The sequence below is a fragment of the Elaeis guineensis genome, chromosome 12 (assembly GCF_000442705.2).
Source record: "Elaeis guineensis isolate ETL-2024a chromosome 12, EG11, whole genome shotgun sequence".
NCBI lineage: Eukaryota > Viridiplantae > Streptophyta > Magnoliopsida > Arecales > Arecaceae > Elaeis > Elaeis guineensis.
Window position 1 is genome coordinate 18113345 of NC_026004.2, and position 12646 is coordinate 18125990.

Sequence of the window (12646 nt, forward strand, 5' to 3'; positions counted from 1 at the left end):
TATTAGTTTGCTTGTTTTTGGAAGCAATTAATGAGTCCTTGCACATTAACAAACTTGGACATGCCACAACATTACACACATTTTTGTAAGGAAGCAAATGTAGGTATATATTGTTCCTCATCTTGATACTGGTTTCAGCTCAAGATGCAAACAAAATGCATGAACTGTAGTATAATATATGTACATTTTGCCTCACATTATGGAAACATGGATGCAAGTGTGGTACATATACATCCAAGTCGAGTAGGTTAGGTTGCCATGCTAGGCAAGGACGATGGGTGAGAAAAATTTGTCTAACAAACAAAAAGTTCATAGACTAACTGATCAGATCAACAACATAGCTTAAAACCTATTCTGAGCGTAACTGAAGCCAAATATCAAGCCTGTACCTGCCTGCGTAGTGTATAATGTTCATAGTATATATCTTATGCTTCGCTTCAAAAATGATGATTAAGTAAAACCAGAAGATCAGAGGGATGCATGATTAAAGATGATTTCGCAAATCCAGTTGAAAAAAAAGGGAGACATTAACCATGAGATCGGTTACGAAGTAATTGCGAAGAATGATTCATGGAGACTACTCAAGTAGATGAGATAAAGCATGTTGGTTGCAATCTTAATCCATCACCAAGTGGTGCTTGTGAGATCACTCTGCCCCCCACCCCACACCTAAACAACTTTGCTTCCCTCTTACCATGATCATACTTCTCAATGTTGTCCCACCTATCAATTATGAAAGGGGGCACTGGCATTGACACCCCCATAAGCTTTCACTCAAATTCATATTTAACAATGACATGCAATAGAGTAGTAAGCTATAAAATATAGCTAAAAACTCTCAGCCAAATCAATGCATATTGAACCGACATGAAAATATAATATGTTAATGACTGCCGAGATCTTAATATCTACATGTATAGATTGCAAACTTTCAACGAATTCATCATTAATTTACAACTACTCTCACTAATTAATCCTGCAATAGTTTTACCAATGGATGTGAATTGGTTATCATAAGGTTTTCCTTGGGGGGGTGTTTCTTTTAAAAAATAACTACATATTGTCACCTCCTATATTCGATAAAGGGAACATGACACGTATTCTAGCTCATAAGAGATGCACATGAGACTCGCAAGCTGACCTCCTTTTGTATACGTGAAGTATGTTTATGCGGAATATGATATCAATTGGCAAGCAACTTAGAGCTATAGTTCACTTTTTTTTGCCTCGTCTTTGTTAGTGGGGAATTGAGATGTCGGTGCCTTTAGATTTAGATCTATTTATAAGCTTGGTGATCCTTTGCTCGCATAATACTTTTTTAGATGTTCTTCCTTTTTTTTTTTTTTTTTGTTTGTTCGCAGAGCTAAGGCCAACTACTCTTAATAATCTAAGGTTTTTGATTATCGAAGTATACAACACTCGTTTTTGCCTGTTCAATACATCAAGTTGTATGCACTGGCAAAGGAGTGAGATTTAAATTTTCATGAACTCATTTTTAATTCATCATCATTGGATCTAATTCCGCTTAAAAAGTTGTTTAAATAAATTCCCTTGTGATATGTATCAAAAAGAAATAGTCTTGTGATGGCTCAGGTACATCACATTTTGGGAAAATTTTAGCTAATGAGTTGCATGTATGCCACTATTGTGGATTCTATGCTGGCCACAAGAGTAAGCAAACTAAAATCTCCAAAAGCGGAGCAAATCCATTCTCAGGACTCAAAATCCAGCCCATCCTCAAGCCCAACAAGTTAGCAGATATTTGGAACTCATTCAATAAGCTTATAGAGTTGAAAATGTATAAATTACAAATTAAACATTAATATATTTGTTTTCATGTCACCCTTTATTGGATGATTATGCATGAGGATACAAATAATAATCAAATGTTAAAATTTTAAATATATATAGAATAAATCACATTTAAATCTAGTAATACAAACTCTATGGGTAGGACAATTTTGTTTTATATTATACTAACTGAAATTTAGTACACAAACTTATAATTTTTTATCATTTCTCTAAGAAATAAGGATATATCCGGAAGGAAAGAAGCAAAGAAAAGTTGTATCCACTGTATCACATGACTCTTTTAGAATATTTCAGTAACCTTATTAAATTATATATATCGATAATTTTTCTAATAAGGATATATCCATAAGAAAAGAAACAAAGGAAAATTGCATCCACTAAATCATATGGTTGGTGGTTTGAAAATTACTTCAATTGACTAAAGTTATTATTCATTTTAAATATATTAAAATTATATTTTCTTTAAAAAGTATATAGATCCCCTTGCATTATAATTATTTAGATTTAAATGCTTGAAAATACTTCATCAAGACTCTGATCTCAAAACTTTTGATTGCAAAGAAGAGAGAAGCAACTACTAGAACTATCCTTTATTCAAAAAAATATATATTGCTTAGAATACAAACATGATATCTGTGCATCCATATCTTAGAACACTTTTAATAAAAATACAAATATGAGTTGGATCCTCATTTTGTATCCATGTTAGACAGATCTAAGTGTGGTATTGGACATGGGTTGCTATTATCCAATTTATATTTACTTCTAACAAAAATATTGAATTGCCTGCATTGATAACAAAAAAATCAACCACGCATTGTTCTGTCATAAAATATACTTCTACACTCAACAATTGTAATACTTCCTTAATTTATTGCATTTCATGTATGAATTGGTACTTCATACCACCACTTCATCGAGTATTATATTGGCTTGTGAATTGTACCAATCTCTTCTCACCATATAGAATGCAGTGCTTATTTAGTACCGTGTTTGAATCTCAAGGTATTATTTGATGTTAATGACTACCTCATCAACAACATATTTAGTTATAAATTGTTTATCCTTTATAAAATAATAATTTTTTTAAATATCAAATCTTCAAACCACATCCTTCATTGAAAATATCCTTCCATGATAATTGTTGGTGCAAAAATCCGCTTGCGCCGGGGAAGCTGGAGTCGGAGAAGTCGCGGTCGCCGCCGGGACCTGCAAGGGAAGTCTAAATCGGAGATGGGGTTACTCCGGCAAGATCCTCCGACGCTCAAATCAGTTCTCTGCCTCAACAAGAATGGAGCGCTCGAACGGAGAATTTAGCAGAGTTTTGAGATAAGAAAATGAGCTTATAGAATAACGTATCTGGGTCCCCCTTTTATAGGCGGAGGAGGTAACGGATTGATGGCGACGTTCGTAACCGTCTGGTAGTGGGCCGCCCGTAGTCAAGGGGACTTTATTGCGAAGGGTAGTGGAGCGGGATCGTGGCTATCGCCGTAGCTCGCCACGTGGAACCAGTTGCGAGGAGTGGAGCAGAATCGCGGCCGTTATTGCGGCCTGCCATGAAGTAGTGGAGTCACGCAGCACCTGCCGCAGGGAGCGGAGCAGAATCATGGCCGTTGATACAGCCTGTCAGAGAGTAATGGGGTCGCGCAGGGTCCGCCGCGAAGAGTGGAGCAGGGCTGCGACCATTACTGTGGCCTGTCAGGGGTGATGGAGCAGTGCGGGATCCGTTGTAGGAAGTGGAGCAGGGCCGCCAAGGGGCGCAGATCTATCGGCTGAAGCTCGGCAGCGGTCGGAGTCCGACCTCTGTAGAAATCCGGGCGGAGTCTTCCTGTAATCAAAGTTAAAGGTGAGGCCCGGCTCTCGTAGGAGTCCGGACGGAGTTTACCAGCAGTTGACGTTGAGGACGGAGCCCGGCTCCCGTAGGAGTCCGGGCGGAGTCTGCTTGCGGTCGTAGTTGTCGGCGGAGTCCGGCTCCCGTAGGAGTCCGGACGCAGTCTGTTTTGCAGCCGTTGGAGTCGAGGGCGAAGTCCGGCTCCCGTAGGAGTCCGGACGAAGCTTGCCAGTAGTTGACGTTGAGGACGGAGCCCGGCTCCCGTAGGAGTCCGGGCGGAGTCTGCTTGTGGTCAGAGTTGTCGGCGGAGTTCGGCTCCCGTAGAAGTCCGGACGCAGTCTGTTTTGCAGCCGTTGGAGTCGAGGGCGAAGTCCGGCTCCCGTAGGAGTCCGGACGAAGCTTGCCAGTAGTTGACGTTGAGGACGGAGCCCGGCTCCCGTAGGAGTCCGGGCGGAGTCTGCTTGTGGTCGGAGTTGTCGGCGGAGTCCGGCTCCCGTAGGAGTCTGGACGCAGTCTGTTTTGCAGTCGTTGGAGTCGAGGGCGAAGTCTGGCTCTCGTAGGAGTCCGGACGAAGCTTGCCAGCAGTTGACGTTGAGGACGGAGCCCGACTCCCGTAGGAGTCTGGGCGGAGTCTGCTTGTGGTCGGAGTTGTCGGCGGAGTCCGGCTCCCGTAGGAGTCCGGACGCAGTCTGTTTTGCAGCTGTTGGAGTCGAGGGCGAAGTCCGGCTCCTGTAGGAGTTCGGACGAAGCTTGCGAGTAGTTGACGTTGAGGACGGAGCCCGGCTCCCATAGGAGTCCGGGCGGAGTCTGCTTGTGGTCGGAGTTGTCGGTGGAGTCCGGCTCCCGTAGGAGTCCGGACGCAGTCTGTTTTGCAGCCATTGGAGTTGAGGGCGAAGTCCGGCTCCCGTAGGAGTCCGGACGAAGCTTGCCTTAAAGGTCGGCCTTGCTGGCGGAGTTGTGGATTCTGTTGAGGACTTCGGCTGGGGGTATTTTATACCCAACACTAGTCCCCCTACTTCCGAGTTTGAATTCCGAACGTAGGAAGTACAGAGAGATGGGCATAGCCGAAGCCGTCTCCTCGCATCCTGTGCACTGCCGCCCCCAGATATTTTGGCATTTAATGTGTGCACGTCAGAGCCCGCTTTCCGGTGAAGGCGACCTGAAGAGTCTTTTCGAAACCCCTATCAGAACGCGATCCCAAACATCGTGCTACGGAAATTCGTGAACGGTCAACCCTCGATAGCGGTGAAGGGGACATGCGGGATGCGTGACACGCACCAGTTGGCCCAGGAACACCTGCCGCCATAACTGCGCTAGGATCCGTCGGCTATTTAAACCCCCTAATCTCCCTTCATGGCTTCATCCTGTCGATGGGACGGTACCTTTCTTTCACCTGAGAGCATAGCTACTCAGCTACTTCCCTTGCACCAGTCCCTGTCTTCTTCAGCCCCCCACTTCTTCTCTGAGGGTTCCCACACCATGTCTTCTACCCCGGAGGCCCTCCTTGAAGGGATATCTAGGGCTTGGAGGAAGGCGAGGAGGAGAACAGCGACCGGTGAGGATCCCCGTCGTTTCAAAAGAGGCTTAAGGAAGAATTTCTTCAACAACAGGGGTTTAATAACGGGGGTCGCCGGTAAAGCTATTCTGCCCGAGAATTTCGGAGTAGCAAGGCGGGGTGATACCGGTCGAGAGGACAGAGCCACCGCCACAAGCTGTGGCGGGATCCTTGATGCTGCCGGGGCCGAGGGACCAGAAGCGGTCGGCGTCAATGGTGGGGCAGTGGAACTTGTTGCGGGGACGGTGGAAGTAGCGCATGCCGACCTTGCCAGGACATTTTGGGTGGCGGCTGTCGCGGAGCATTCGGAGGCGGAGCATATCCTTGACATCACCGCTGCCTCCAAAGTGACTCCGGCTCTTCTTGAAACAGGTCTTCGTCACTGCCACCGTTGCCTTTACAGCCCCCGAGAATTTATCCCACCCTTTTTCCCCTAGGGTTGGGACTTCAGAGATGGAGTGAGGTGAGACGGGACAAGAGCCGATAGGTCTGCTACACGCACTGGAGAACGTGGCTGAGGAGGACAGAGACGGGAAGAGGAGTTCGTAGCTTGGAGCGGCCTCCGGTATATCCTTTCCAAGCCGTATTCGCGAGGCTCGCAATGATGTATATCTTTTTTTTTTTTCCCCCCGACCCACCGGGTCTTGTAACGTATATCTTATTAAATGAAGAGGAAATTTTGTTACCTTGTCTGTACCTTGCATCGAATAGTTGTCTGTCGAACTTCTTCATTTTTCTTTTGTCTTTTTCACGTTGTCTTAAGGTCGTCAATGACCTCTTTTATTCGTGCAGGGTTGTTACTTGCCAAGCTCCTTTTCAACTTTTACGCCGTTCGAAGATACCCGATTGTCATTCCGTCAACGGCTGTAGGTTCGCTAGGGGTCATTCGGGTCTGGGGTCCCTCCCAAGGTTTGAATTCGAGGATCCGAGCCTCTGTCACCCTCGGGCGCTGTTTGTTTTCCAATCGTCACTGTTGCAATCCATTGCCTTCTTTTTTCGCTTGGAGTCTTTCTCCGCTAAAGCCGAGGCGAAGTTCGGCTCCCGTGGAAGTCCGAACGGAGAATCCCTCTCGAAGTTGGAGTTGTGGGCGGAGTCCGGCTCCTGTAGGAGTCCGGGCGGAGGCTTTCTCGACGTCGTGGGCAGAGCCCGGCTCCTATAGGAGTCGGGGTGAAGTTTTCCTGTAATCAAAGTCATAGGCGAAGTCCGGCGCCCGTAGGAGTCCGGATAAGGCTTACCGGCAGTCGCTGTTGTCGGCGGAGTCCGGCTCCCGTAGAAGTCCGGGCGGAGTTGTCCTGTAGTCGATGTCGGTGATGGAACCCGGCTCCCATAGGAGTCCGGGCTGGGCTTACCTCCGGTCGAAGTTGCTTAAGCTAGGGCAAGGCTTTCCTCTTGGGGGGGCGCATATGGGCGTTGCAGGGCCTCTCCCCCCATCCGGTCTAAAAGAGCCGGGCCTTTAACTTTGTTCATGTCAGGACGAGGTCCTCCTCCTGTTCCTGACATGACTGCGGGGGCATATATGGGCGTTGTAGGGCCTCTCCCCCCGTCCGGTCTGAATGGAACCGGGCCTTCGACTTTGCTCAAGTTAGGGTGAGGTTCTCCTCCTGTCCCTAACGGGGCTGTGGGGGCACATATGGGCGTTGTAAGGCCTCTCCCCCCATCCGATCTAAATGGAACCGGACCTTCGACTTTGCTCAAGTTAGGACGAGGTTCTCCTCCTGTTCCTAACAGGGCTGTGGGGGCACATATGGACGTTGTAAGGCCTCTCCCCCCATCCGATTTAAATGAAACCGGGCCTTCGACTTTGCTCAAGTTAGGGCGAGGTTCTCCTCCTGTCCCTAACAGGGCTGTGGGGGCACATATGGACGTTGTAATGCCTCTCCCCCCATCCGGTCTAAAAGAACCGGGCCTTCGACTTTGCTCATGTCAGGATGAGGTTCTCCTCCTGTTCCTGGCATGGCTGTGGGGGCACATTAGGGCGTTGTAATATCGAGCAACTTTTTGTCTGTAGGCTGCCATTCGAACCTGAGCGATCTCCCATCTTTCTTCCAGCAGGTCGAGGTTGGCTCCAAGACTTTGTGAATTTTGATGTTCGTCGAATGCCACGACTCGTGCCGACGGGAGTTTAAGCTCGATCGGGATAACGGCTTCCGTTCTGAAGGCTAAAGCAAAGGGGGTCTCCCCCGTAGGTATCCTCTGGGTAGTTCGATACGCCCATAGCACGTGATAAAGCTCGTCCGCCCAAGTTCCTTTTGCTTTTTCAAGCCTTGTCTTAATCCCCTGCAAAAGGATTCTGTTAGTCACCTCAGCTTCGCCGTTCGCCTGAGGATGGGCTACTGAAGTGAAGTGGTGGGAGATGTTTAGATCTTCACAGAATTCGGCGAATCTTGCTCCCGCGAATTGCCGTCCATTATCAGTGATTAGGGTTCTAGGCAAACCGAACCTGCACACAATTGACTTCCAGACGAAATCTTGTACTTTCGCTTCTGTGATTTTTGCTAGTGGTTCGGCTTCAACCCATTTGGTGAAGTAGTCGATCGCTACAAGGAGGAACTTTCTTTGTCCGGACGCCATGGAAAAGGGGCCAAGGATGTCCATCCCCCACTGTGAAAAAGGCCATGGGGCACTCAAAGGTGTGAGCTCGGTGGCGGGCTGTCTCTGGACGTTGGCGTATCTCTGGCATCGATCGCACTTTTTGACATACTCAATCGAATCATGATGCATCATTGGCCAGTAGTATCCTTGGCGGAGTAACTTGTGGGATAAAGATCTGGCTCCCAAATGGCTTCCGCAAGCTCCCTCGTGCACTTCCCACAAAGCGTAGTCAGCTTCCGAGGGCCGGAGGCATCTTAAGAGGGGCAAGGAGTATGATCTTTTGTACAATTTGCTCTCATAAAGAATGTACCGAGAGGCTTGATTTCGGAGCTTCCGAGCTTCTTTCGCGTCTTGGGGAAGAACTCCATCTCTAAGATAGGTTATCAGCGGGTCGACCCAGCTGGGCTCGTGGTCATTCGGTCAACGGCTGTAGGTTCGCTAGGGGTCATTCGGGTCTGGGGTCCCTCCCAAGGTTTGAATTCGAGGATCCGAGCCTCTGTCACCCTCGGGCGCTGTTTGTTTTCCAATCGTCACTGTTGCAATCCATTGCCTTCTTTTTTCGCTTGGAGTCTTTCTCCGCTAAAGCCGAGGCGAAGTTCGGCTCCCGTGGAAGTCCGAACGGAGAATCCCTCTCGAAGTTGGAGTTGTGGGCGGAGTCCGGCTCCTGTAGGAGTCCGGGCGGAGCCTTTCTCGACGTCGTGGGCAGAGCCCGGCTCCTATAGGAGTCGGGGTGAAGTTTTCCTGTAATCAAAGTCATAGGCGAAGTCCGGCGCCCGTAGGAGTCCGGATAAGGCTTACCGGCAGTCGCTGTTGTCGGCGGAGTCCGGCTCCCGTAGAAGTCCGGGCGGAGTTGTCCTGTAGTCGATGTCGGTGATGGAACCCGGCTCCCATAGGAGTCCGGGCTGGGCTTACCTCCGGTCGAAGTTGCTTAAGCTAGGGCAAGGCTTTCCTCTTGGGGGGGCGCATATGGGCGTTGCAGGGCCTCTCCCCCCATCCGGTCTAAAAGAGCCGGGCCTTTAACTTTGTTCATGTCAGGACGAGGTCCTCCTCCTGTTTCTGACATGACTGCGGGGGCATATATGGGCGTTGTAGGGCCTCTCCCCCCGTCCGGTCTGAATGGAACCGGGCCTTCGACTTTGCTCAAGTTAGGGTGAGGTTCTCCTCCTGTCCCTAACGGGGCTGTGGGGGCACATATGGGCGTTGTAAGGCCTCTCCCCCCATCCGATCTAAATGGAACCGGGCCTTCGACTTTGCTCAAGTTAGGACGAGGTTCTCCTCCTGTTCCTAACAGGGCTGTGGGGGCACATATGGACGTTGTAAGGCCTCTCCCCCCATCCGATTTAAATGAAACCGGGCCTTCGACTTTGCTCAAGTTAGGGCGAGGTTCTCCTCCTGTCCCTAACAGGGCTGTGGGGGCACATATGGACGTTGTAATGCCTCTCCCCCCATCCGGTCTAAAAGAACCGGGCCTTCGACTTTGCTCATGTCAGGATGAGGTTCTCCTCCTGTTCCTGGCATGGCTGTGGGGGCACATTAGGGCGTTGTAATATCGAGCAACTTTTTGTCTGTAGGCTGCCATTCGAACCTGAGCGATCTCCCATCTTTCTTCCAGCAGGTCGAGGTTGGCTCCAAGACTTTGTGAATTTTGATGTTCGTCGAATGCCACGACTCGTGCCGACGGGAGTTTAAGCTCGATCGGGATAACGGCTTCCGTTCTGAAGGCTAAAGCAAAGGGGGTCTCCCCCGTAGGTATCCTCTGGGTAGTTCGATACGCCCATAGCACGTGATAAAGCTCGTCCGCCCAAGTTCCTTTTGCTTTTTCAAGCCTTGTCTTAATCCCCTGCAAAAGGATTCTGTTAGTCACCTCAGCTTCGCCGTTCGCCTGAGGATGGGCTACTGAAGTGAAGTGGTGGGAGATGTTTAGATCTTCACAGAATTCGGCGAATCTTGCTCCCGCGAATTGCCGTCCATTATCAGTGATTAGGGTTCTAGGCAAACCGAACCTGCACACAATTGACTTCCAGACGAAATCTTGCACTTTCGCTTCTGTGATTTTTGCTAGTGGTTCGGCTTCAACCCATTTGGTGAAGTAGTCGATCGCTACAAGGAGGAACTTTCTTTGTCCGGACGCCATGGGAAAGGGGCCAAGGATGTCCATCCCCCACTGTGAAAAAGGCCATGGGGCACTCAAAGGTGTGAGCTCGGTGGCGGGCTGTCTCTGGACGTTGGCGTATCTCTGGCATCGATCGCACTTTTTGACATACTCAATCGAATCATGATGCATCATTGGCCAGTAGTATCCTTGGCGGAGTAACTTGTGGGATAAAGATCTGGCTCCCAAATGGCTTCCGCAAGCTCCCTCGTGCACTTCCCACAAAGCGTAGTCAGCTTCCGAGGGCCGGAGGCATCTTAAGAGGGGCAAGGAGTATGATCTTTTGTACAATTTGCTCTCATAAAGAATGTACCGAGAGGCTTGATTTCGGAGCTTCCGAGCTTCTTTCGCGTCTTGGGGAAGAACTCCATCTCTAAGATAGGTTATCAGCGGGTCGACCCAGCTGGGCTCGTGGTCGACCTCCATTACGGGCCGCGATTCTTCCGTACTCGGATGTTTCAGAACTTCAAAAAGGATGCCTTTGGGCAATTCGACCGGAGCCGACGTCGCCAGCTTGGAGAGAAGATCGGCTCTGGTATTCTCCAGCCTTGGAATCTGCCTAATGTCGAAACTGCTAAAGGCGGGGGTAAGCTCTTTTACTTTCTCAAGATATTTGGTCATACTGTCCTCCCGCGCTTCATAACTCCCGCAGACTTGTCCCACCACTAGTTGGGAGTCGCTGTGCACCCGGAGTTGACCTATTCCCAATTCTTTGGCGATCCTTAATCCTGCGATCAGAGCTTCATATTCCGCTCCATTGTTTGTTGCGGAAAACTCGAAACGCAGAGCGTACTCTGCGATGACTCCCTCCGGGCTGACCAAAATCAGGCCTGCACCCGCACCCGCCATGTTGGAAGATCCGTCCACATAGAGGGTCCAAAAGCAATCGGAGGGACTGGCTTCTTCGTTGGGGGAATTCGGCTGAGACTTTAGGTCGTTACCCTTGCTTTGCTCAGGTTCGGCCTCCTCTGGGATGGTGCACTCTACTATGAAATCTGCCAATATTTGGGCCTTTACTGCTGGTCTAGGTCTGTAGTTGATGTCGAATTTCGTGAGCTCGATCGCCCATTTTGCCATTCTTCCGGAGGCGTCAGCCCGGTGCAAAACCGCCTTGATCGGTTGATCGGTGAGTAGCGTCACAGTATGCCCTTGGAAGTAGGGTCGGAGCCTCCGAGCTGCAACCAACAAGGCGTAGGTCAGTTTTTCTAATTTGGTGTACCTGCTCTCGGCGTCCCTTAGCACGCGGCTAATGTAGTAGACTGGTCGCTGGACTTTCGTTTCTTCTTTGACAAGGACGGCCGCAAGGGCCATGGGAGAGATCGCCAGGTATAAAAATAATTCCTCCCCAGGTTCAGGCTTTGCCAGCAGCGGGGGTAAGCTGAGGTAGTTTTTTAATTCTTCGAACGTCTGTTGGCATTCAGAGGTCCAACAGAAGTTCTTCGGCTGCTTGAGGGTTTGAAAGAAGGGTAAACATCATTCAGCCGACCTCGCGACGAAGCGATTAAGAGCCGCTATCCTCCCTGTGAGGCGCTGAACCTCCTTGATCGACTTTGGGGCGGTCATTTCTTGGATAGTGTAAATTTTTTCTGGATTGGCCTCAATCCCGCGCCCTGATACCATGAAGCCCAGGAATTTTCCTGAGGTTACACCAAAAGTGCATTTAATTGGGTTCAGCTTCATTCTGTACTTTCGAAGAGTGCCAAAGGTTTCCTCGAGGTCGGTGACATGATCTCTGGAGGACTTGCTTTTTACAAGCATATCATCCACGTAGACCTCCATGTTTCGGCCGATCTGCTCTTTGAAAATTTTGTTCACCAGCCATTGGTAGGTTGCGCCCGCATTCTTGAGGCCGAATGGCATGACCCTGTAGCAGTAAAGGCCGCGATTAGTGATGAAAGCTGTCTTTTCTTCATCTTCTGACGCCATTCTAATTTGATTATAGTCGGAGAACGCATCTATAAAAGTGAGGAGCTCATGGCCTGAGGTAGCGTCAACCAGTTGGTCGATTCTGGGCAGGGGATAGCTGTCCTTTGGACAAGCCTTGTTCAGCTTTTTGAAGTCTATACACATCCTCCACTTGCCGTTTGCTTTCTTGACCAAAACAACATTGGAAATCCAATCAGGATAATTGACTTTCTTAATGAATCCGACCTTGAGAAGCTTATCCACTTCCTCAGCTATCGCCCTTTGCCTCTCCGGAGCATGATTCCGGATTTTTTCTTTTGTCGGTCGATGCTTAGGATCGACCGCTAGACGATGTTCCATGACTTCCATGTCAATCCCTGGCATGTCCGTCGGAACCCAAGCGAAAACGTTCGCATTCCTTCGGAGGAAATCAATAAGATGTGTCCGCACCTCCTCCCCCAAGCTGGAGCCAATTAACACCACATGCTCCGCGTTCCCATCATTCAGGGGGACTGGTACCAGATCTTCGATTGGGCCGTCCCTTTTTTCGGTGAGGTCATCGCGAGCATCCAATCCATCGACGGGATAGGGGTCAGCCCGGTCGCTTCTTTGCAAGGCGATGTTGTAGCAATGTCTGGCCAGGGCTTGGTCTCCCCGGACCTCTCCGATCTCCTGGTTGGTGGAAAACTTCAATTTCAAATGGTAGGTTGAAACGACAGCTCTGAGAGCATTGAGGCCGGGTCGGCCAAGGATTGCATTGTAAGCGGATGGCGCCTTTACCACCAAAAAATTCACCAGA